We start from the raw sequence: 24,779 nt of genomic DNA on the forward strand, positions 1-24,779 counted from the left end.
ATCCTCCACACCAGACAGCCAGCTCGCACCATCCCTCCTTGGTGCAACTCGTAGGCCCATGTGGCCAAGGGCGTCTCAGCCGTGATAAATATGCATCAGTGCCTCACAGAAGATGTAGTTATTTCCTCCGTTTTGTGTGGGAGTGTAAATTTATGTGCGCAATCCTTGTGCATGATCCTCAATCCTCCTGGTCAGTATAAGAATGAATATTCACACACTGACGTGCACGTGAGGATAGTTTTCCTAAAGCCGATAAAGAGTCAGCTCCAATGGCAAATATTTTGTTGATGTAGGTTCGTTTTAGTGTCCTAATTGATAAAAAAAACATTGAACAACAATTTTTCACTTTTAACATTTTTCTGGCAAAAATGCCCCGCCTCCATTTTTTTATTTTCTCTGGTCGCTTAAAAGACACCCTGTCCTTCAAGTTACTATGCAGAGCCATTTCAAAAATGTCATGAATAGTTTATGACAGCACGCATTTCATTTGAGAATGTAAGAATTGCCACCTGGTACTGCTGTTTGAAGTCCAATTTTTTTGGGGTAAATATTTTATCCCGTCTTTTGATTGGACTGCTTCCAAGAACACATTGTCCTTAAGTTACTTTCTCCCCCAAAATAACAAAACATGTATCAAAATTCTAACTCATGGGTAACCCCCCCACCCCTGTCAAAATCATCAAAAAATGTCAAAATTATCCTTTAGATGTTTAATACTCTGTGGCCACCCCATGAATGTTTCCTACCTTCCAGTGGCGGGCCGTCAGGGCCTTCAAGGCCTTCTCTGCTGGCCTAAGAAATATCTGAATCATAAATTATATTTTTGTCCATCAATACTAAATAATTCCAAATTGTCTTTTAGCTTCCTTTCATTGCTTTTCCCACTGGTTGCACTGCTTCCAGATGTGTCTTTTCATATTGAAGCATTTAACCAATCACATTTCAGCCATTATTTGTTGCCAGGGTCAGAAATCTGCCTCAAGGCCTTCACAATCAGTTCTGCAGGCTCTGCTGCATTAAACAAGCGTCGATAAGACTGTTGCTTTAACCAATCAGATTTCGAGTTGGCAAAACAAACAATGCCTTGTCGCAGGCGTAGGGATACGTCATTCCCTCGTCGCAGGCGTAGGGATACGTCATCGCTTTCACCAACTATGATTGGCTAGTGATTAGCCAGAGCTACCAAACTGTATCTGTAGCAAGCTGCACAAGCAAATATATTGTGTTGATTTAAAGCCATTTTTAAGACGGACTATGCCAGAAATACGACAGGACAGGCTCGACTGTCAGCATTAGCTTCGATGGCGATAGAAAAGAAGGAAGAAAGAAAGGAGGATGAATATTGTGTACAGTTAAAAAGGATGTTTGGTTAGTAAAATATGGCTATATTCCTAAATAATATTTCAATTGTCGGCCCAGTTCTGATATCTGAAAAGCTCCAGTGTTTGTATTTAAGCTCCAGTGTTTGTATTTAAGCTCCAGTGTTTGTATTTAATCACTAAATGCTGCTAGGAAGTGGATTTTACCCCATTTTAGTGCAATTTTTGCCGTTTCGCCATTGACGTCCATCACTGTCTTTTCCCGGGAAAATCATCCCCCGGCCCGGTTGTAATGTCTGAAAAGCTCCAGTATTTGTATTTAATCATTAAATGCTGCTAGGAAGTGGATTTTACCCGTTGAAGGCGCTACGAGAAAATGCACGGACCGCCACTGCTTTATACACATACAGTAGCAGCAAACTTGGTAATGGTATCGTTATCCAGCGTGTCAGTGTGAGTTGTCTATGGATAAATATTTCATGCTGTTGTAAATTTAATGTGTTATTGTATATTTATATATGACTGTATTAAATACAGATATGGTACAGTTATTTCTTTATGTAAAGAAAAAAATATTCCATATTTTTAGCTCTCCTGAAACATTATTACACACTCTGACAACTTTCATTGATTGGAAACTCGCCTGGAATGAAACCTTTGCTTTAAAAATGTCAGTTCTAAGAAAGAAATTGCTGTCTGGGTTTGTGATTGGCAGTCCTTCAACTTTGTCCCAGCTCACTCTTATGAAAAGTTTAAAATTGGCCCAATATGATGACATTGCGGAAGCAGTGAGTTTGCTGAACTTCAACAGCCGCTCTATCGTATTACCCTGGCTACAGCAGAAGTTTGATGACGTTGGTGTTTGCAGTGTTAGACTGAACCGTGGCTCTCACTTGCTGTTATGAATTTTTATCAACAACTGAATGCCATGGAGAATGGGTGATAGGCTAAAAGGACTCTGACATCGGTTCCTCTACTAAAGCTTGACTGCTTTACCTGTATTCCAATCTTATCAAAAAACAAATCCAAAAGCATAGAAAGTGGGATTAGAAGATCCCCTCCTCCCCCCACAAAATGATGCAGCATTTTCTTTGAAATCGACATATATGACCATTTTTTTGTCGCAATTCAGTGAAAAGCTAGCTGAACAAAGTAAAACGCTTGTGGAGGCCATCCTTTATACCTGTAACACAGTTGTGTATTTATTTTACATTTTGTTCATCTGCCATTAGGAATTTGAAGTTGTACTTGTCGCATTGAAGTTATTTTTTTTAGCTATTTGCAATATGTAATGCAAAATATTCAAGCTTTCTTTATCTTGTACGTGACTACACAAATTTCCACCTATTTTGAAGGGTAAATGAGTGAACCGACAGGAAATCAATCTATAATTACATGCAAAAGCTCACTCAGAGCAAATTACTGTTGATAGCAGTGTTATAAAAGTGTATTTCTCCGTTTTCTTCTTGTTCATTTATTTGATTACATCGTTTACTCAATTATTATTTAACTTAGAGATCCTAAATAATTTCCAGGGTCGGTATTGTGATCAAGTGGTTAGCACGTCCACCTCACAGTTCTGAGATCAAGACTTCCGCTCTTTCTATGTGGACTTTGCATGCTCTCCCCGTCCCAGAGTGGGTTTTCCTTGGGTCCTCAACTTTTTTTCCCTCACATCCCAAAAACATGCATGGTAGTCTGGTTGAACTCTCAATCGCCTCTCTGTATGAGTATAAGCATGAGTCTTAATTCGAGGTATTCCCGGTTACTGCCAATAATGCCCTGGGATAAGCTCCAGCACCCTCTCGACCCTTCTGAGGATAAGCAGTATAGAAAATGAATGAATATTGTCCATAACAGTGTCTGTAAAAGCTTGGATAATGTAAACAACCAATGACAAAAAAAGAGAAATAGTGAGGATAGTCATAAAGCTTTTGACCCTTCAATGTATATTTAAGTCCACCAGCTGGTGAGTCTCAATGAAATTGTCACATCACGAGAGCTGTTGCTTTTCTCATGGGAGCTGCTCCATTATTCACCATCTACGGAGCAGCTCCAGGGTTTATACCCAGATGACATCATTACTATCACTTCTGGGTGTCAAATTTAATTTAGGCTCAGGCCTGTTTTAATCAGATATTACCTACTTAGCAAGTAGAGTTGATTTTACATAACTTGTAGTACATTTCACGCGACTCTCGATCTTAGTGAGCGTCACGATCCCTTATTTTCTACTTGCGTTTTATCCTCAATTTCTTACGCAAGGGTTTAGGGTCATCCGAAATGAGCCCGTTTGTGAGCATTATTATTTTGTATTTTGTGGTTAGGGTTAGGTGGTACTTTTGGGATAAGATGGATGTCAGCAAAACTGCAATAATGTTCATAATTTGTTTTTTTTAACCTATCTACGGCTTTTCACGTTACATATTAGCATTATTACATATTACCGTCAATGATTATGATTCCCCTTACAAACCCCAAAAAAACCTTACAAACACCGTACGACTCGTACGGTGTTTGTAAGGTTTTTTGGGGTTTGTAAGGGGAATCATAATCATTTATAAGGGCAGTTATCGGCAGAGGTTGACAGGTATGACATTGTCGTGTTTAAATGTAGTGCTTCTATTTCTCATTCCTCTACTGTTAAATACCTGTTTTACAATGAACTTGAACACAGAGTAAAAGCAGCTTGAGGCAAACACGCTTTCCTCATACTATTTGCAGAACTACATAAAACCAAAAGAGTGAGTGCAAAAGAACATTTTAAATAGTGTATTTTAATAACTTTGTGTTTTTTAAGCTTGTTAGGAAGGGTAAAATAATGATTTTTACATGGTCTCCCTATATAGCAGATTGTCGGCATCGTTTCACTGGTTTCATTGAGCGCATCTTTTGATCTTTGCTTGGTAAAAAAAAAACAGAACTGATCACCGCCTCACTTGGCAGCATAGAAATGTTATATTTATGTAGTAAGGAAGAAGTTAGCCGAAACAATGTGTGAAATCTGGCACTGGAGTAAAAGTAATTTCAGTCCAGTGGAGTGACGTTAGACAGCTGTGTGGGCGTTGCGTTAGGACAGCTTGTTAGTGATTTTGTTGCTCAGAAAAACAATGTGTCATTATTTCCAGTCCAGGAATCTTTATTTTGGACAAACTGATGCTCTGCACATTTATAATAGTTGATAAATTGATGCCAGGGTCAAATTTGCATTAACTCTGTGTAAAGTGTGTAAAAGTTTGGGAGAACAATTAATGGTCTGTTATTATAAAATATGGTTTGGATGATGTATTTACTCATTCTAAAGCATATGCTTACCCCGCAAAGTAAAATACTAATGCAACTGAACTGAATTTAAGTAATAAACCACACCGTAGCAACAAAAAAAAGTTCCAATCACAAAATTGTATGCGGTTTTAAACATTTAAGTGGAGCCAGTGTACAGTTTTACAATTTTTCTTAGAAAGAAGTTGCTGCAAGTGTAATTTGGCGAAAAAAAGATTGGTTAACATTGGTTAATTGGTTAATTTATGATTACTGTAGCAAGAAAGGTGTAAAGGAAGCAAACTTCAGAGCTATTTTTGAAATAGTTTTAAAGGTATGTTTGTGTCAGAAGGAAATAAATTGTATTTGCCTGTGTGCATGATCACAGTGAAGACACGTTCAATTAAGACAAGCACCATTGTGCGTGCTTACTTTTGATTAATTAATTGTCAGTGAACCAAAAATATCCGCAGGCTTCATTGGAGGCTATTACGGCTCCTCCACATGTCTGCATAGGTATGAAATCGAGTTATTGGTTAAAATACATTTCTGTTCATCCACCCTTACTTCCTTTCTTCTTCCTCCTATTTACGTATCATTAAATAAACACAAAGCTATCGCTGAAGTATTAAGTTGAAAGATTTTAATTCAAACACCGGACCCTGAAAAATTCTAGATATGGTATAGTGATAATAATTTAAGACCCCTTTTGAATCACGAAATGCCTTTAAAAGATTAGAAGCCACAATTGAATGCTAACAAACCATGATGAGAGCCATCATCCATAAACACAGAAAACGTGGTTACCATGCAAATATTTCCCTAAAAGCGACAACTTTAACAAATACTGAGCAAAGAAACCAATGTAGAAAAATGCAGGTCGGTTAGTGTTGAAAACTCAATAGAAAAAAGAGACTCGGCTAAATAACATGAATAGTAGAGTTCTAAAGTGAAAACCAAGGCTTACTAAAACCATTAATAAATGTTTTTTTTTACATTTGCAAAAGCAAACATATTTCATGGATTCTCAAGGATTTTTTTTTCAAAATGCTTTGGAATGGCGTGATAAAAGGAAACCTTTTTCCTATTGTTATGTATATGTCAGAAAAATAACTTCATATTGAAAATCAAACATAGTGCTGATAGTGGAAATATCTGAGGCTTCTTTACTTCTTCAGGGCTTGGATGTGATTAAATGAACTATAGATTTAAACTCAAGGTTAAGCACAAATGAATTCTGCAACAAAAGAATATACCAAACACACCAGCAATTCAACTTCTGGGAAAAAAACTTGCGTAAATGGTCAAATCTGGATTGTAATGCGATGGCATTACCTTAAAAGACTGTTTGCGATTGTAAAAACTTATGTGCTTCTGAACTAAATACATTCTGCCAGGAAGAATGAAACAAACATTAATTTCATTCATTTTCTGGAACCTCTTTATCCTCACTAAGGTCGCGAGGGGTGCTAGAGCCTATCCCAGCTGACTTTGGGCCAGAGGCGGGGACACCCTGTATGTATTTATCCCAGATGGACTACCATTTGTACTCACACCCATATCTAGAGGCAATTTAGAGTGTCCAATCAGCCTACCATGCATGTCTTTGGAATGTGGGAGGAAACTGGAGTACCCAGAGAAAACCCACACAGGCCCGGGAGAACATGGAAACTCCAGACAGGTGGACCGACCTGGACCCCCACTGTGGCCATGAGCAGTTTCACTGAGCCGACGTTTGTGAGTGTATAAGATTTTGTATGTACATGCGTTGTCCCTTTAAGAAGCTACGTCAGTCAGGGTCTTAACAAGTTCTCCAACAAAAAACAATACAAGTCTGGGAAATTTGGAGCTTTTCTTTAGCATAATAATTAATAGGGCATTAAGTATGACTAAATAGTAATTCGGAGTTTGTATTTAGGGAATTTGAGCAATGATTTAAATGGTAATTATCACTTACCTTCCGGGTGACCAAAAGACCGCCGACCAATCGACCGTGTACCCCCAAAACATGATTGGTAGGCTGGTTGAACAGTCTAAATTGCCCCAAGGTATGAGCGTGAACGTGAATGGTTATCCGTCTTCTTGTGCCCTGCGATTGGCTCCCCACCGAATCAGGCTGTCACTTAGCTGGGATAAGCTCCAGCACCCCCGAGACCTTTGCGAGGTTAAGCGGTTCAGAAAATGAATGAATGAACAGTGTCACTTAAACTTAACATCATTACCTTACACTTTTCACGCATCTCATCTCATTTGATGGTACGTTTATATTACAAGCAGTAGCTTTTGCCAAAGCAACACAAACAGAAGCTACACAAGTGTCACTAGTGGGCCCATCACGACGTGGATCAGTGGCAGTACACACTGGCAGCCTGTTCATTATTCATGACTATTCATGCGCTTGCACTCGCCCTGTTATGATACAGTCCTATCTGGAGTGGCCTATACCTGATTTGCTCTGCTCCTCCGTCGGGCGGTGCGTGGCCCTGCGTCGGCCGCCCGCGCGCGCTCATAGGTCGGATCCAGAAGGCTCGGAGAAAAAGGGGGAGGAGGGGAAGAGGAGGAGGGGAGGAGGAGGACGTGGAAGAAAAGGAGGGGTGAGCTGACTGCAAGGAGGGGGAGAGGTCCAGCTGCAAAAAGAAGAAGAGGGGAGAGGGACAAAAAAGAAGAGGAAAAAAAAGAACCATGACAATGGCAACATCAAGCATCTCCTAAACAGTAGGCGGGCGGGAGTTGGGACGCGCCCAGCCGCTTTGCAAGCGCCTCTTTCCGGAATACGAATCGCGGCGTAGCATGGAGCGGCGCGCTAGAGGAGAGTCGCCGCGTCTCCATCACTGAGAGGCGCGTCCACCTGCTTAGCGGAGGGAGGCCCGGGCTATTGCCACCGACCACCGCTACTCCGACTGCTGCTGCTGCTGCTGCTGCTGCTGCTGCTGGCTGCTGGAGCGAGCAAGCAGGCAAAGCAGGCTGGCCGGCCGGAGCTCTTGGGTGGGGGACATGCAGGGGGGACGCGTTTGCATTTGGGAGCAAAGAAGACGCACCTTCTCACATTCCGTCCGAAGCTCTTGCGGAGGATCCGATTGCGACGCACGGGGAAAGACGCAGTTTTTCGGGGCGCTGACGATCCGAAGGTAGGCGGTGAAACCTTCCTTCTTTTTACCATAACCGTCGCTGATGCGTTTTTCTGAAACGAGGTGTTTGCTTTCTACACCGACAGCAAAGCCATCCTTGCTTTCACCACCCGCATCAGACATTTTTTTTTTATTCCAAGGGAGCATGCGGTGTAGTAGCAGCTTCCTTGGGACAGCTGTCGTATAGCCCGCTCGTATTTATAAATCTATTACCTCTTTCCTGAAAAAGTAAACACAAAAAGACTGACTTTGTACCTAGGCGTTATTATGTTGCATTTGGGCAGAAAAAGACGCACCTCTTTGGGAAACCCTGTTGTTGTATTTTCAGGGTGAGCCGTCATTTTAAATTTGCCCCCTCCCCTCTCCCTCAGACTCCCTAAACGAACAAGACACACATAGTCCCTAGTAATGAATGATTCATGAATGAGATATTGAACCCCCCAACGTGGGTTAATACACCTTCCCAAGAAGATGCCCCCTCCCTTTTTTCTCAAGGATTTCAAACATAAATACTTACTGGAAGATTTGAAGTGACCCCCGGAATACATAGACGGGTGCAGCAGGGCGGAATGCCTTTAGTGCCGGCCGGCCCACTAGCTCAGGACATTTACTGGGCGTCCCAAGCATACTACGATGGTGAAGAATGAGACGTTGCTTTTTAAGAGGCTTGGCTTTTCTAAAGAGCAAGCGTTAACCTTGTGTTCTTGAATGCACTGCATTCTGGAAAGGTACTGGGAACACCTTCCCGCTTGAAGTTTGGCGGCCACTTGTGCAGCTGCAGGGAGGAGATGTTTGTGAAATGCTTATCAGTGGCCTTTGCAGGTCCTCCTGCCTTGATGTGAAGGCAGCAGTGAAAACCAGATGGAAAGCCATGCATTGATTGAGTCAAAGAGAGCCTATAAGAGGGTTAAATTGAGTTGACACATTGATGTGGGTGTCATTATCATGTGTGACGGCACCGAGTGTGCCATTGGGCCCAAAGCTATGTGACGTGTGTGGAGGGAATTTTTTGCGGGGGTTCCTCAACCTGGCCCCGTTTGACGGTCCTGAATGTGGAAAGGAAGGGCCCTTTCACTAGCTCAACCGAAACGTGGCACAAAAATCGAGGTGTTCTCTTTCTTGATAGGTCGCACAAATGTAAACAGGAAGAATGTTTGGCACTGTAGTAGATAGGTGCCTATAAACAATGACAATAAATGGAACACAGTGAAAAGAAATACATACCTGTCAACCTCTGCCGATAACTGCCCTTATAAATGATTATGATTCCCCTTACAAACCCCCAAAAAACCTTACAAACACCATACGACTCGTACAGTGTTTGTAAGGTTTTTTGGGGGTTTGTAAGGGGAATCATAATCATATATAAGGGCAGTTATCGGCAGAGGTTGACAGGTATGAAATAGCTAAATTTGGATAACAATCTTGATCTGGACAGTCCCACAATTTCGTATTCTATTAAAGAAAAACTACTAACTGCTGTCATCATTTTATATCTGATTTTAACTGGCTAATTAAACAACTAACTAATCAATGCTAAGGCCCTTGGTCGCAATCCTATCACAAGTAAGTACTAAAGAAATACATTCATTCACACTGAGATTGACATTTAAGGACTTCCGTTACAGTTAGTGTAAACAAAAAGTTTACGTGGGTATTCAACTGCTAATATTTCCATTAGGTTTTTCCCCCCAACTTTTTTCTAGCAAAAGTCTAGAAATTTTATCATAACATGATATTTCTCCACACCGCTGTTTTTTGCCCCTATATATTGGCATTTAGGAGTTATTCGGGTAGACACCTGTCCTCCACTTTAACCTGGTTTTGACATTTAACATTCAGTTTTTTAAGTGTAAATTGGAATGAGAAGTCAAAGTCAGTTTCAGTCCCACTAGTCCTACCAGCAGCTTTACCCGAAATGTGTTTTAAAATGCCGCTCGAGCGTTATGTTATAACCATAAAGCAGCAGCTTGTGTACATAGTTTCTTATCTTCCCTTGCTGATGTGTGCTCGGTAGTTTCAAGCCTGAGGCGCATGCACGAGCTTCTACTAGCTCCAGTCAGCCCGTGGAGAACCAACTAAACCTCATCAACACTGCCAACCATTCTTCTCACGTGAGGATCATGCCTCTTATTGATATTTTACACCTTACCTCTCTATATCACCATAAATCAGAAATAAGATGCTGTGAGGTGTTACTTAAAAAGCACATGATAGGAATTACAAATGATTTTTCTTTTTTAGCTTTTAAGACATCCCACTGAGCTTTATGTCCAGAATCATTTATTTCCTATGCTCATATCTCTGCTCTAGAAGCACCTCCATCCCTTTGGGGCGGTATCAATACGTCTATTTCGGTCAGTAACAATGTATGCAGAATCCCGCTGCTTTGGGGTTGTGACGTGCCACGCTGAGACCTGGCAGCTCTAGTCTTTCTCTGCGATGCGGGTTTTCTGTAATTAAAGGCAGAGGTAAGAGCAGGGGAGCGGGCCGGGCTCTGATTGCTTTTCATAGCCGCGAGCACAGCCGAAGCTGCAGCGTGTCCTCGGGGGACTGAGGCGCTGTTGAGCTCCTTTTTGTTTCTTTTCTGTTGGCTCTACCCCCCACCCTTTCAGTTGAGGAAACACGGTCACGTTAGTTATGGTCCCTAAAACAGACAATACAACCCTGTGCATATTTTTTTAACGTGTGCATCAAATCCTTCCAGGTAAAATGGATTGTCAACAGCAGGGAATCAGTTAATAGTAAATATTCTCTTAAATATTTACATAGTTTTTAAAAAATCTCGTTTTAACCTTTTTTTTAAAGTAGCTTAACTGAAACAGGCAATCATGCAGTTATTGACTGTTTAAAATGTTTACTCGTTTATGTTATTTTTTTATTATGCTATTTTTTATTATTATTTATTAGGTTTAGTGTTAATGAAGATCATAAACAGAGTTATCAGAGTTCTAGCTATGTGGGGTGCACAAACACAAAGAGCAAGATAAGGATGTTTTAGAATTAAAAATTATTTATTTAACAAAGAAATTCAAACCAAACCACTTGGAGCAACACAAAAGGCAACGTCACATATCAAAAATAACAACAGGAAAAGGAACAGTGGATAATTGCACGTATATGTACATTACATTTTTTGAATGACAACACACGGCAAAATAATCATTTGTCTTATAAAGGATTTAATGGGATGGTGGAATTATTTGATAACAGCCCGATCTAAAATGGGGTAGATCTGTGGAATAATGCTGAGCATGTCTCTCCTCATAGAAAAGTTGGCTGCCAAGCAGTCCAGCGTGTATCCCGCCGCCCTCTATAGTGAAAGACCCTGAGGTTATTCAGTAACATAGTTGCATAAAACTTCAGCATTTTGCATAAAACCTCTGTTTAGCCAGCGGCAAAGGGCTATCTCTGAGTGTTTCTTTAGATTTTTTTCCCATTAGCTTATTCCCTGACTGATTTAGGTTGAATAAGCAGTTAGCTTCGCTGTCAGCCATCTTTCTAACAGTGGAAACGGCTCTGTATATTTTGGTGTTGTTTTGATTTCTAGTTTGTGTTATTTGTGTTAGACGTGCGTGTATCCTCAATGACTCCCATTGACAGGGCCCATTGAGGATATGGTGTGGTTTTATCTAATCAGGTTGAATCAAGGCAACTAGTGTCTTGTTATTTGTTGACAGCTCTGTATGTAAAAGCCAGTAATACCGATGGATTTTACAACATTTCCCAAGAGTGTGAACTTGAGGACTAGACAGGCTAGACTACGCAGATGTCCACCATTATTATTCCTACATGAAGGAAATGTACTTGTTTACATGGCAACGAGCTTGTGTGGGTAAAATGTTTAGTCATGTATAGTACTCAATAGAAGTATTTGACTACAGTTTTGTTCAAATCATTCAGCAATAGATAGTGAATACCATACATATTTTTCGAAATATAAGAAATATTTTTCATAGTATGGCAAGGCCTGCGACTTATACTCAGGTATGTTTGTTTTTTTGTTTTTTTTCCCTAACACCGCCATCTGTGGAAAGATGTTATCAGTGTTCCTTCAACTTCCAGAGTTGGCAGTGTTGTTCAGAAGTGGTACTGAAAATGAAGCCTTTATTTGATTTTGTTGTGTTTTAGAGTGAAATTAAGAGTCAGGTAAAGAGTTAATATTGTGCTGTTTAGGCTATAGTTATCAGAATATAGTAACTGTTAATATTAGGGTGCACTGATGCCCTTAAAATATGTTAGATCATTTTTTGCAAGGAAGAATTCGGTCGGCCGCTGATGGGGCATCATTGTGGTATCTGCAAAAATAAATTTCCCCCAAATTGCAATTTATACTCCATTTAGATTTATATTTTTATTTCCTCTTCATTGTGCATTGTTTGGTTATAGTTATAAGTTATAGTTGGAAAAGTACGGTTCAGGCAAATACATTCATACAAATTTTCCATTTATCAGTACGTACAGCACTTTTGCATTCCATGTGCATTCAGAGCTCCACAGGTCAATACAAATTGATAATATATACAAAAGATACATTGGTCGATACACAGATCCAATTAAAAAAAACCCTACACTATTAAGCCCCACAGAAAAGTTGTAGTGTAAAAGTGAGAACAACATAGACACACACAAGACAACAAATAAACAGAGTTAATGAGCATATTGTGGAGGTGAAGGTTGAGAGTATGACACACAAACACACACACACACACACAGTCTTCCTCTCCACAAAGGTCCTTTCTGGATGGAATGATATAAAATGTGTGGAGCGAAAATTGTCTGTCATCTTTTTGTTGATGAATTAGTTATGCATGGTTAGTCCAAGTAATGCATTAGGATTTCTGCCATCAACGCACAAAAGTCCAATTAATACGGGCTCTATTAAAGCACTTTCCGCATTGCCTACTTGAGCTCACTATGTGGGCTGATGGCCACTGGGACCACGCGTACACAGGCTTGACGTTCATAGCTCATTTCCTGCTTCCACATCAGACCCTCATATTGTAGATGGATAGATAATGTGAACCTGCTTCCCTCCAATGTTGGGCGCGCACCCTCACGGCCCCCCCTCGAACGTCAACTCCTGAGATTCTCAAAGCAGACAGTGAGATGTGATCCTGGGAAATTTGAGAGGGAGCCTGCAGCCGTGGAGGTTTTAATGCGGCGGACACAGGTGCGCCGACGTGAATGGTGTGAAAGCATCATATTCACAACGTGACTCGGGAGGGAGGAAGCTATGTGACGGGGCTGGATTTTAATTGGTTTCGCAGTATGCTCCCTTGTATTGTTCTCTTTGTAATGGCACACACAGTGGCAATAACAGTCCTGTTTTTTCCTCATATAATAACACTAATAGATTCATTGCCCCTTGTCTAATTTGAGCTTGGCTTTTAAAAAAAATAATAATTCCTGTGGTGTTATATGCTGGACATGTATGCTGTGGCGATAGTGGAATAATAAGCCATCTTCATTAGCCTTATCTTTGATTTGGCGGACGCTGAGGGAGGAGGGCGAGGGGTTGATGATGTGGAATCAGAGTCGCACGCACCAGGAGAGAGGAATAAATAGGAGCTGCAGAGGAATGGCGGGATGGTGGGAGGATGAGAGGAAAGGATGGTCAGAGAGAGTACAGAGACATGGGGAAAAGAAATAAAAGCTGATGAGGGCAGCCGGGGTGCATCAGGAACAAACAATCCGTGGTGAGGTAGACAGTCGTGTTTCTAATGGGAGAGAATCTCTTTTGCACTTTCTCATCTTTTTTTTCCCCCGTTCTAAACGTTTTTGTCTGTTCTCAAGCTAACAAGCCTCCGATGCCGCCGAAAAGAAGCTGCTGTACCTAATTGCAGGAGTTTCAAGACAGCCTCGTCTGCTTCTCTAAACAACGTTGCGAATCTGAATGCAAAAAAGCAGACCGGATCATACGCCTGATGAACCTTTATTAATATTTATTGCGATGCAGCAGTCAAAGATTTCCTGTAATTTGTTTAGCCGTGCTGCTGTTTTCATTTAGGAAAGACTGCAGCAGCTTTGTGCCTGAATCAAACATTAGGGGTAATTGATATGAAAAGCTATTTTAGCCTTGTTGATGTAAAAAGAAAGCATGACAAAAGCCCGTTGAAGAGAAGCAGGAGCCCACCCGTCAAATGCAGTCTGCCCGGCCCATAGTGCTTTGCGTTTACCGCAACATGCCCGGGGCAAAACATAATCCTTGTGCGCGAGGCAAATATGAAAAATGCTGGAATATTTTAACACCAAACTTAACGGCATGGATGCATTTTTCAGATGCCTTTGACCTGAGCTGTTAGATGACGATGCCACTGATGGTATGACTGCATGACAACTATTCTGCTGAGGCTAATAATTATAATCATTCCCAGCAAGTGGTCCTTGTCACAGGAGCGTGGCACAATGGAAATAATAATTAGGACTTCTCATTTCACATGCATGCTAGATGAGAGTGTGATGTTTGCACGGTGACATCTAGGATGTACAGCTGCATGTTTACGTGTTTGTTTGCCTGCTGTGCTTGGTCTTGACAGTCAGATATTTTGGGTCCACACCGTACAGACATTTCCCACTTCTTCAGCACCATTGATGGCGCGAAACGTCTAATTCATTGAAAAATGAATTGTCCAGCGGTATCATTGTCCAGCGATTGAGTTAACGTAGACACAGTTCTAGTGGAAAAATTACTTTTCATATTTTGGTTCAGTTCGGTTGTAGAATTTTTTGGTATTTAAAATATGAGCCATGCCTTAATAAAGATTGGTACTGTAGGGTATTTTCTGCTGATTTAAACCTGTAGCTAATTGTAGTGTCAAAATAACAAGCAGGGGCAGGACGCCTCCCCCTCGTTTATTTTGGGTTTGCCTCTGACAGCAGCGTTGGGCGACGTATGGGAGCGCCACCATGAGCGAACAGACATTTCTCAGCCCGCTATATGTCAGTGCTCTTCTAAGTCACTTCCCCAAGTCATCATTCAACTCCGCTGTCACAATTCAGCCCACATACATCAGTGTTGAGCCAGTTGAATGTTCTCCAGAGGGAGTCAAATATGCACCTCAGTGTGGCCGCTGCTGATAAAAGAGCTAATTCATCATTTAGTCATACAAAGCCTCAGAGATTCATTGTAATACCTTGTGTACTGCTATACTAAAAATCGAAATAACATCGTGTGTTATTACCCGTGTGTAACTCAAGCAGTTCTGACTCAGCGCATATTATTATGTTTTTGGACAACGCCACAAAATGTTTTTTAATGCTAGTACTTTTTTTTTAATTAACCCATTTTTGAAATATTGCTTTTATTTTTTCTTTAACTCTTCAATGAAAATTCAGCTTTTGTCTCTTCATTGCCATCATCATGATAATAATTGTTATCCATATGTATATTTTACTTAAGGTTAAAGTTGTTACTCCATATAACAAATACTTAGCATTACTTATGAGTAAAACCATCATGTCTGATATCTAAATATATTAGGGTAGAATGCTCAGGCATTCTGAAACATGATTACTAAAAGTATGTTTAATACTGTTAGCTACCATAATATGTGCGGTTTGTACATTTTTGCCAACTCATAAATGTTAAATAAACATATACCAAGTTATAAAAAAAACTGTTCTCAAAGATCACATGCAAATGTTTTGTACTAAAATGTTAGCTATAAAAAAACAACAAATCTTTCTTTTCATCCTACCTTACATTTTTAGTGACATTAGAATGGTTTGAAAAACCTTTACAAAACAAGAAAAATATATTGACAATGTACGTCCTTCCCTTCACATATTTAAAAAATGCAAGAAATTGCCTTCAGGCTCTTGTCATTTCCTTTCTCCGACAGGTGTATCTTTGTTTCAATTCCAATCACTGCTTCAGGACAATGTTTCTGTTCTGCTTGACTAATACTTTGGCTGTATCACCACAACAGCTATTTTCCTTTTATATTCAAATGATGCTTTGCATAACCTGCTTCTTTGAGATTTGTCTCGGAGGTGCGGGTGCGACGTGTTCCGATCGCGCCAGATTCTCCCAAATGTGTGCTTTATTTGGGATTTGCTTATGGTTTATTTATGCAAGTAATCCCGCGAAGGGAAAGATCTTTGACAGGGGAGCTGTTGTGTACTGTCTGCATGCATATGCTCTATAGCCATATGATCTAATAGTGTTTTAAACCCACTATCAAAGATGCATACCACTGCAGTGTTTGGGCTCCAGTGATGAGGTCTCTGGAGAGGTGGGCTAAGGAATCTTTGTGCAATATGCATGCATTTGTAGGATGCGATCTATAGCCAGCCACTGCTAAGAAGAGCACCATGTGCTGACTGCTGGTCCAGAAGTGCTGCAGTCCTCGGGGGTTCTGTGACCTGACATTGAGTTAGCTCTAATAAACACTATCTCCATAAACACTAACCACTACACCGACACTATCCCTCTTCAATGGGAACACCTGGCAAGCAAGGGCACACTCTTTGTTTATGAGGGAATGAGCTCATCTTGATTTGGAGCTCAGATATATGGACTCGCTTGTATATGATGAGGAAATACTTTGCAGTAGATTCGAGCTCACACACTTCTACCATTACGAAATGCGTGTGCGGTCGATTGGTCGCCGTCTTTTGGTCGCCGGTCTTTTGGTCCCGGTCTTTTGGTCGCCCCGACCGCGACAACGGGCGACCAAAAGACCGGCGACAAAACAAGGTAAAACAACACGGTCTACGCATCAATAAAAGCCAACAATGGCCATGAGCAGTTTCACTGAGCCGACGTGTGTGTATAAGCGACCAAAAGATCGGCGACCAAAAGACCTGCGACCAATCGACCGTGTACCAAGAAATGCATTGAGATGCATTTTGTAATAAATGAATCGGTTGCTTCTGAATCTTACTTTTTCCAGTTACACAGTTTTGAACAATTCCAACTTGAGGAACACTTTTAAATGCGCGTAAATAGGCTCTGTAAATCAGAACTTTAAACACCTCCAAGGTATGTGCACATGAATTAGGACCATGTCTTAACAGTCTTGAGAGTAATCCGCCCTTTCAACTGGGATAGCCTCCAGCACCCCACGGCCCTGACAAGGATATAGTATAGCTGTGCTCTACCTGTCAGGATGCGCTTCAGATTACGTAAAAAGTCCTATCATAATGAATGCGATATTGACTCATTGTCCGATAAGTATCATTGCCAATTTTATTCTGTATATCATATTATATACTTATAAAATGGCCAATTATTTAGTTTTTATAAGCATGATAAATTACATAGCAACATTCATTTGGGCTGCCTTGTTCTCTCTCTCTCCCCCAAAAAGCAAATTAACTTTTTACCGGAGGTGGGACTCACACACACACACTGGCAGTTAGATAATCTGTGTAGAATACTGCATATTTTGGCATCGATCTGGTCCAAGTGACTACAGGTCCATTTTTATCGATACAGATACGATGCAGATTCAATTTGATATTAATGGTAGCTGGCTCAACAAAAGTCCCATTTTTCATGACCTTCAAGTTTTTCTGTATTGATCAATGTTGTTATAGAATGTCCCCGCAAAAAATCATATTGATGTGATTGTTTATTGTAACACTTTTTGAGAAAATACTAAATCATTTTGAAAATATTATCGTGACCGGCCTATTAACTGCCTTTTCTACATTTTCAAATACAATAATACCTTCAGGTATGAGCTTAATGCGTTCCGGGACCGAGCTGGTATGTCGAGTTACTCGTATCTCAAATCAACGTTTTCCATAAAAATGAACTAAATACAAATTAATTCGTTCCCACCCTCTGAAAAAACCCCGCCAAAAAACAGGATAGTACAATGGAAAAAACATATTTTTATTGGTTCCAATTCACCATCTACTAACAGAGTGACGAACAGAGTAACTAGTGGTTATGATGTTTAATACTAAAATGACACATTATTCATTACAACGCGGGTTGTGCGCAGGAGAGATAGAGAGATAGATAGAGAAAAAGGGAGAGACAGAGAGAGAGAGAGAGAGAGAGAGAGAGAGAGAGAGAGAGAGAGAGAGAAAGAGAGAGAAAGAAAGAGACACTTGTTGGACGGCAACACGCTCGTAACATAAATTTCCCAAATACGGGATGAATAAAGTTATCCAATCCAATGACATACGTAAACTTGCTTTGCTTTTAAATTCATGTAAATTCCACTGGCTTTTGCGCATATTATCACGCTATCTCCTGCTAACTGTTAATCTTTTATCCATATTAAAAGGAGGCTCTCCATCTCGTTCTGAATGTCACTGTGCAGCTTGAAAATTATGGCTAGTCTTTGGAAGGCTTGATGTCCTTAATAGCGTGCTTCTGCTTCAGGATGGTCCAGTGCTCGTAGAGATCTTTACATAAGGGAAATGCGGCTGTCTCGTACATTCGTATCTCAAAATTTGTCTCGTATCTCAAGGTAAATATTTGCTCTGAATTTTACTCGTATCTCAAGTTCCTCGTATGTCGGGGCACTCCTCGTATGTCAAGGTATTACTGTACAGTATGTACAGATTATTCTGACCCTGAGTCTGCTCGATACACAACACTGCATAGAAGTCGATATCCTCGCCTCATGCCGATTCACTCACTAAAGACAAAAGCAACGGCAACAAAAGAAACGGCGTGTGTCTGGGCGTAGAAGGCCTGAACGAGCATCTCCTGGGAGGAAAGTGAGAATTTGGTGACTGCAGGCACTCATTGACTGATTTCTACAGCTACGCTCCATTTTTCACTCTTACTTCTGCTGGTAGTTAGCCGTCTCTGTACTCTGTAGACTTAAGTGAATCCAAATCTTATGCTGTGTGGTAAAATGCATTTACACCTGATTTAAAATTATTTCATTTTTTTTCTTCCTAAAGGCAGAAGGGCTTTCCGTATCTGCCAAGACGAGTCACGGTGCCCTCCTGAGACTTCCCATCACAAATCAATTAGCTTTTCACCTTCCTTACCTCTCCCACTCTCTCCAAGTACTCTCCTCATATTCTTCATTAGAAGCCCACCACTTCAATGAGAGCTCACTTTGAACATCTTAACCAGAACTCTGTGTATTTTTAAGTGTACATGCCACCTTGGAGTACCTCTGTGGGATGCATTAATGTGTCTTAACTGCGACTGCAGAGCACATTGTTCCCAGTCAGCTTTCCACTGTGCCTCAGCGGTGTCTTCCAAACAAATAGAAAGCCACGATATAGAGTGTGAAATTGGCAGTTTGATAAGTTTGAGTGGCTGCGTCCTTTAGGAGTGAGTATGTTTTGTTCTCCGTTGCGAGTTATACCTCAAAACAAACATCTCGCTAACCGACTGGCTCGACGACGGCTTCCTATTTTAGTCGTCGGCAGGTAGGCGGATGAGTTGAACTTCACCGCGCAGCAAAGTCTTCGTCTAATTAGTACGCCTAATTATGTCTTTGTGCTGGAAATTTCTCAAATTAGTGTGATCGTGCAGAATGTGAGCATGCTCATTACAGTTGTCATTGAGGCACTAAGCAAAGCAAGTGTCAGTGGTCCTCGCCGCTGTCCATACGCCATTGTCAAATGCACTATTCTTGGAACTGGAGGTGTAGCGCTTGTGTTTCATCCCAGAAAACCTCATGGAGAATGTCACCTGTGTTAGATTTGACACCTTTACCCCAACCTCCCCCCTGCGTAGACCGACCAGAGGTCCTCTTTGATTTCCTCTCTTTGCACAGCAAAAGGGTGCCACTGCATCAGGGATGTTAGATGTTTTACAAGGAGCCAATTTTTGATTTTCTCTCCTTGTGAGCCTCCACGGGTTAAGAACCCGCACACTCACCCTCTTCTTCTCCACTTTTCCTGGTGGCACCAAGCGAGGACTATTCTACACATATCCCGCAATACCAACGTTCCCCCTCAAATTTCTCCCTCTTTTCCTCCCTTATTCATTTTCTCCACTCTTTTTACCTACCCCCCACTCCCAGGTTTGTGTAATTGGTATTCCGAGTGGCAGCTAGGATCCATACACAGCAGCAGACAGAGGGAGCAAGCAAGCAGGGAGGAATGTGCATCTGTGTGTGTGAGAGAGAGAGAGAGACAGACATGGAGGCAGGGAGGGAAAGAGAGAAAGCAAGCAAGTCAATACGCTGCTTCATTAGAGCACTGAGTCACAGTGGTCGTTGCCTCGTTTGTTTGTGTTTGTCCAATACTTTGTCCAAAGCAAGGCCTGATGACCCGCTTCACTCACAGCGGCAAATCTAACAGTGACACGCCCTCTGGTAGACATTTTTGGGGGGGGGAATCTCTTGGCCCTTTCCAACTTTCTCGGCTTGGTGCTACTCGCTATTGATGCTTTTCTGGGCATAAACACCTGAATGTCACTCATGTCACCAAATCAGGTTTTGATCAATCTCGTAATACCACCACTTTCACAGCGGAATTAGAAAATGCATCACTACTTAATCAAAATGCAACTCCCCCAACTGAGTCATGTGCAACATCTAAAGCGGTATAGCTTAGCGAAAAAAGGAAAACAAAATTATAAATTGAATATATCATGCTCACTGAAGATGCTGATTATGAATTTTATTCATGTGAGCTGTCAACATGATTAGCTGATGGACAATAATAAGTCAGCTTGTAACTTGCTAATTGCTTAAAGAAACAGTCCCTTCGAAAGATAGTTTGAGTTTGGCCAGCACTACTGATTCCGGCGGAAGATTAGATGTGCACGGACGCACAGAGACTGAAACTTGACAGGAATCAACATCCTCTCTGATATGTTTAACAACTACTATTTTACATCCCAGTGATAAGACACATTTATTTTTCCATTTTTTTGATGAAAAAAAATTAAGCAAAACCTACTTCTCATTGGATAATGTTTTAAAATCTGAACATTTTTGACTTTACATTAGCTTTCCTGACCTCTTTGATTTTACCTGCTTATCTGGTTATTCGTTTGAAGTCTGGTGACCTTAATGGGAATAAACTATAGCTAACATGTTGCCATGACACACATTGAAATAGAAGGTCAGATTAAGGGAGAAAAGCCAGACCACTCATTTTAAATGAAAACTCCATTAGACAGTGAAAATGGGTTTAGGCACTTACTGAAAATACTGAAGTTCCACGAAGACAACAAGGTTGCGCAGTGCTGCGTGGTCCCGGTGAGCCGAGAGCTGAGCACTTGGCAGGATATTAAAAGAGTAAGAGAGAAGCAGGTTAAGAGAGGGTTGAAATGACCTGTTCCTTTCTCGCATGCCTGTTTATCTTTCCCATCTATGGCAGCAGATGTCTGTCTAGTCTTGGCTGGGCTCATAAGGCCATCATGGTATACAGTGACCTCTCATTACCATTGCTTATGAGAGCGTGAAAAGGAGATCGGTGCAAAGGGCAGTTGGGTAGATGCGCCTAACCTTTGGAACCATCTGAATATGCCAACTATACAAATAACTCGTTAACCTTATCCATTTCAATGAAAGGCTCCTCCTTTCATCCTACACCACATTCCTCTCTCTTCTATCAGATTTGTTTAATTGGCCAAGGCCCATGATGAAAATGGCGACTCCCTTTGGAATGGGAGAGTTCACGAGAGCAACAGGGATTGGCCCCCCCTTTGGCCAGGACGCTTAACTGAGCAGGCGTGCGTGGGGACGAGAATTGGAGATGGGGGAAGTGGTTTTAGGTTAGCATGTGTGTGAGGGTGTTGTTTAGGAAGTGGCCTCCAGCCCTGTTCAAGTAGCACAGGAGGGTATTGATTGGAGGAGCTCAATAGTTGGGCTCTTTTAATCACCTCACTCAGAGGCTGCATTGTCCCAAAGGCCTGGAGAATAAGCGCGCCTAATAACCCTGTGCATATGCACGGAGCCACCGGCTCCCTTGCTTGTGTGTGTGTGTGCCCTGCTCAGGCCCACACAGCCACTAATCAATAGGACTGATTACCAACAGGGAGCTGCACTCGCCTTTGTTCGCCTTGGAAAGCCTCCTTCTGCATTCCCATATGCTTTTAAGAAACATGCTGTAAAAAAAACGGAGGATGTGGGAGAAGAAAGGAACTAATTTGCTTTAAGTTATTCATTTCTTACAAAAATATATTTGCTCAGCTATTTTTGCCAGTGATGTCTAGTGGAAGGTATGACAGTTAAGTGTTCTTTCTTTACGTGTGCGGTCAATTGGTCGCCGGTCTTTTGATCACCCCGACCGCGACAACGGGCGACCAAAAGACCGGCGACAAAACAAGGTAAAACAACCCGGTCTACGCATCAATAAAAGCCAACAATGGCCATGAGCAGTTTCACTGAGCCGACGTGTTAGTGTATAAGAGTTTGTATGTAAATGAGTTGTCCCCTTAGGAAGCTACGTCAGTCAGGGTCTTAACAAGTTCTCCAACAAAAAACAACAAAAGTCCGGGAAATTTGGAGCTTTTCTTTAGCCTAGTAATTACTAGGGCATTAAGTATGACTAAATAGTAATTCGCAGTTTGTATTTAGGGAATTTGAGCAACGATTTAAATGGTAATTATCACTTATCTTCCGGGCGACCAAAAGACCGGCGACCAAAAGATCGGCGACCAAAAGACCGGCGACCAATCGACCATGTACCAAAATATCGAATAGCACAAGTTCTTCCAATTTGGGTTGCCAGAAAAAAACTCATCTCAGGAATGAATTATTTTCTGTGTTTTATGCTCTATTATAACTATAGTCGGCATTTTACCAGATTCCCAAACAGGTAACAGTACATAAAGATATAGTGAGAGTACTTGATGCATTTTTTTTTAACTCAAGCTCGAGCTTTTTAAAAAGCTCATCAGTTCACCAGAGTTCATGCTGTTATGAGGAACATGTTTGTCCTGTGCCATTAGCCCGATGCTTGTTCTCGTTGAGTGTACAAATAAAGCTCGGCACGTGAGTACTAAAATGTCATTTCCCCCACCCTGTTTTGGTGCTTGGCCGCCATTTTTTTCTCTGCAGTGCTTGCATCTCAGCCTTATTGGCTGTCATATCTCTTTATACCGTTTGGAAATGCTGTACATTCTGTTACAGGCTTGTGACTGATAGCCTGCCAATTTTAGCTATGGCACATCAGAGGGGCTCACCCCCCCACCGCCACACTATCCCCCCCAGCCCTCCTCAGTGCAGAACACAGAGAGTCGCATTAAAGCTGTGACAGTGTGCTTCTTTCACTGCTCTGGCTGATTCCACGCTGCCTGATTAAGTATTTCTCACCACTACAGGCTGGTTAGTTATAATTGCAAAAGGCCACTAAAACATGGTCACCTCGACTGCTGCGTACAAGACACAAAAGTACCCCCCACCCCCACAATCCCCACGCCCGGCGGCTTGCGTATTGTCAATGTGAACTCACATGAGTAATAGACAAGCGTTATTATTATTGTCGCCTCTTATCACAGACTCGGCGGCCATTTATTGTTCCATCTATAAGCCCCTGAGCGACGTTTCAAAAACTAATAACGTCGATGGCTTGCAAATGGAAAAAAAAGAAGGGAAAAAGGATTCCATTGGAAGGAGAAGAATCAACAACTTGCTTTGGTAAATATTGAGATTGTGGACGCTTCTTCCTTAGTTTTTTCATTTCCTTTTGAAGCCAAGTAAAAGTATCATGACAGGAACATTATTTGCAGTCGCCAGAACAAAGGCAAATTTTTAGAGTGGCAGAACACATTTAGTGTTGTGCAGGAATGTTTCATCTCATTCCCTTATCTTGAAAAAGACTTACAAAAGATCGTTGCTAACTGGGTATACACTTAGCGTAGTCTTACTGACATGTGACTGTGGCAACACACCCTTTAAGTCAAGAGTTTGTTAAGGACACTTTACAAAACCATCGTTTGTGGTTCAGTCAACTGTGCATTACTTCAAAGTGATTGCTATTCTATCATTGTAATGTTTCAAGGGAGGCGAGGCATCTTAATGGAAACCCTTGCAGAGCTAAAAACACATTTTAAAAGGCACTATGTGCAATCCATTACGTTCCTTTATCGACAGAAAATTCCCCTGCCTCCGACAGACCCCTGTGCTCAATTATTGAGCAGTTATCAATGATCTCGCTCGCCGAGCTATTGTCTCAGCTCGCGAGACTGTAGACAGGATGCAGTTGACATTTATTGGGGTCCCGGAAAGATGAACCTAAATTGTCTCCCGAATGCATGCAACTCTACTTAGCACATCCTCCATCGCATTAAATATCTCACTTCTTTTGCAGTGGAAATGTGGTAGAATATCACCAAATAATTACAAAAGCTATTCGATTGTCACTCTTCGTAATAATAGACCTGTCAAAATGTAAGAATTGTATTAAATGAATTCTGCCTTTTTAAGTAAAAGAAAATCTTTATTATACAAGGAAATGGAAGTAAATATTGTCAATCTTAAATATATTTAAACAATTGTAAACCAGTTATATTTTGGTAATTGGAACTTTCCGATAACTATGTATGATAAAAATATAAAGATGAAAGATTCACAAATGTGTGAGTAGCTTTTAATGAATTACAATGTAACATTGTTTTATAGAACAAAGATAATTTTTGATATTTTTCAAGGTTTTTTTGACAAAAATATATATTTAAAAAAATTATATATACAGTTTTCCCCTTATCAGAAAAAAGTGAGCAATATATTTATCTAGATTTTGCAAGTAAGATTTTTGCAACTTTCAAGAAATGCACTAATGAGCATTTGTTGAGGGACTGTGTCTTGTGTTCTTACTCCTTAATTTCCTACCTTGAAAGAGGTCCGCTGTATTCTACGGAGGCTCTCACACAGAGAAATGGCGAAGCACATCTGGTATGGAGTTTCGTGGAACTTTTATAGTTCCACAAAACTCCTTCCCAGAACTGGCATTTTCGACAAATACACATTTTAGCACTTTTTGATCTCCATACCTCTGTTGTAGAAAAGAAGCAGGTCGCCACTAGTTTACCGCACTCTTCCCCGTTGTGATTGGTTGAGATTTATGCTCTATTTGGCATAAATCTGTCATCTTTCCCCAGAAATCACTTGTATGTTTGCAGAAAGTGCTTGTAGATAACAGGAAAAAACATCTGAAAACCTATTTATTGGATTATGGTTTTAACGTC

General features: G+C 41.0%; 1 protein-coding gene and 1 long non-coding RNA gene across 3 annotated transcripts in view; one reads left to right on the forward strand and one right to left on the reverse strand.

Annotated features, from left to right (window-relative positions):
- Nucleotides 1-5,440: 5,440 nt before the first annotated feature.
- Nucleotides 5,441-8,084, reverse strand: LOC144082295 (uncharacterized). The gene is made up of 3 exons (XR_013303218.1): nt 8,005-8,084; nt 7,619-7,928; nt 5,441-7,207 (listed from the first exon to the last, which is right to left on the reverse strand). It is a non-coding gene; the product is annotated as an uncharacterized LOC144082295 (long non-coding RNA).
- The window catches only part of LOC144082292 (neurite extension and migration factor-like), a 61,495-nt gene continuing 43,889 nt past the window's right edge, over nt 7,174-24,779 (forward strand). For both annotated transcript variants that reach the window (XM_077609338.1, XM_077609339.1), the window contains exon 1: nt 7,174-7,708. The gene's annotated coding sequence lies outside the window, so the exon portion shown is untranslated. The remainder of the gene's footprint in view (nt 7,709-24,779) is intronic.

This window comes from Stigmatopora argus, chromosome 9 (genome assembly GCF_051989625.1).
Source record: "Stigmatopora argus isolate UIUO_Sarg chromosome 9, RoL_Sarg_1.0, whole genome shotgun sequence".
NCBI lineage: Eukaryota > Metazoa > Chordata > Actinopteri > Syngnathiformes > Syngnathidae > Stigmatopora > Stigmatopora argus.